We start from the raw sequence: 2,033 nt of genomic DNA on the forward strand, positions 1-2,033 counted from the left end.
GGAGGGCCAGGTAATGGCTGCTGAAGACTCAGCAGGTAGACCTATAGCCTCCCCCAAACCCCATCCATAGCTTGCAAGTATGGTGAGGTTGCAGTGACCAAAGAAACTAACGAGTTTAAGTGGGACTCGAACTCCAGTCTGGGGTTCACCAGTCAGGGACGTACCACATCGGGCCACAACAACCCTTGAATAAACAAAAGTAAAATATGAGAAAAAAATACTTTGGAAATTATGATCAATAAAAGCAAAAGGAATAATTATAATTTTGAAGTGAATTCAGTTCAAGATCTTTGGCACTATATAGACATCATGATATCACAACAAAATAGGATTTTGTGTTCACCAAAAAATGAGCAGTACGCACTTAAAGATGTATATGAATACAAAGCAAGTAAATTATTATTATTATTATTATTATTATTATTATTATTTTTTTTTTAGCTAAGCTAAGCTACAACCATAGTTGGAAAAGCAAGATGCTGTAAGCCCAAGGGCTCAACAAGAAAAGTAGCCCAGTGAGGAAAGGAAATAAGGAAATAAATAAACGATATGAAAAATAAATAACAATTATCAAAATATTTTGAAAACAGTAACAACAACAATACACATACTTCATATATGCACTAAGAAAGACAAGGATAATATGTAGAATGACCTTGCTGAAGATAAGCATCAAGTGATGTGAGGAAGAGTCCTGAAAAATGGAGAATCAGGGAAATTGCCATCAAATAAAGAGGAAATCAAAGTATTGCTGACTGATGAAGCGATGAATGGTGTCACTTTATGGATGATGGAAAAAGATTTGGTAATAAGGTATGATGAGATGCCATAAAATCGTTCTCCTTTTGATGGGAGTCTCTCTCTCTCTCTCTCCTCTCTCCTCTCTCTCTCTCTCTCTCTCTAAATTTCGAAGCTATTTAAAGATATCAGGTCGTCCAAAATTGTCAGGTTATAACTGAACTCTCTCTCTCTCTCTCTCTCTCTCTCTCTCTCTCTCTCTCTCTCTCAAAATTTTCGAAGCTATATAAAAAATATCAGGGGCGTCCAATATTCTGTCTGATTATAACTGCTCTCTCTCTCTCTCTCTCTCTCTCTCTCTCTCTCAAAATTTTCGAAACTGTAAAGAAATATCAGGTCGTCCAAAATTGTCAGGTTATAACTGCACACACACACTCCTCTCTCTCTCTCTCTCTCTCTCTCTCTCTCTCTCTCCTCAAAATTTTGGAAGCTATATAAAAAAATCCAGTTCCAAAATTCTATCAGATTATAACTGCCCTCTCTCTCTCTCTCTCTCTCTCTCTCTCTCTCTCTCTCCCTTCATCTTGGTCCACCTCCTCAGGCCCGAAGAGAGTACCCGCGAGATAAACTCAATAATCCCAGCTCCGCTTTAACGCCATCAGCTGAGTCAACCCCCAAAATGAATATTGGAAAGCAATCAGGCGTGTTATGCAATCCTAAGGCGAATGTATATAATTTTTCCCTGCATTAGCAACGGGTGATTGGGGTGTATTCACGCGAGGCAGGCAAGCGGAAAGCACATAGCCATTTGGAAGCAAATCATGAACCCGCCACCTATTATCAGGTCTCTGATTTCTGGAATTCTTTTTTTGATGGGGGGGGGGGGGCGGAGGGGAAGGGTTATCTCCATGTAGGGGCCATGGGGGAGGGCGTTATGTGGAGTGGGTAGTTTAATGGGGAGGGTTCATCCCCCTGTTATAGGGACCCCGGGGGATAGCCAAGCCTTTTGGTCATGGTGATAGTGATGTTATTGTTGTCATTATCATCGTTATCTGTGTTCATTATTGGAGTTGGAGTGAGGAGTTATGATGTGTTTTACTGGTGTTATTGTTGGAGATCAGTGTTGCCAACTGTATACATTTTTCACTATGTCTGTTGTGGTAAATTGTAGCCCTGAGATGGAGATTATAGGTTGGCTGCACTGTTGCAGATTTGAAATGGCTCCTTCGTGCACTTTCACCCCAATCTTATATCATAATTTTTATCAACTCTAGTTTTTTTCCGATATACGATGC

This window comes from Palaemon carinicauda, chromosome 23 (genome assembly GCF_036898095.1).
Source record: "Palaemon carinicauda isolate YSFRI2023 chromosome 23, ASM3689809v2, whole genome shotgun sequence".
Lineage (NCBI taxonomy): Eukaryota > Metazoa > Arthropoda > Malacostraca > Decapoda > Palaemonidae > Palaemon > Palaemon carinicauda.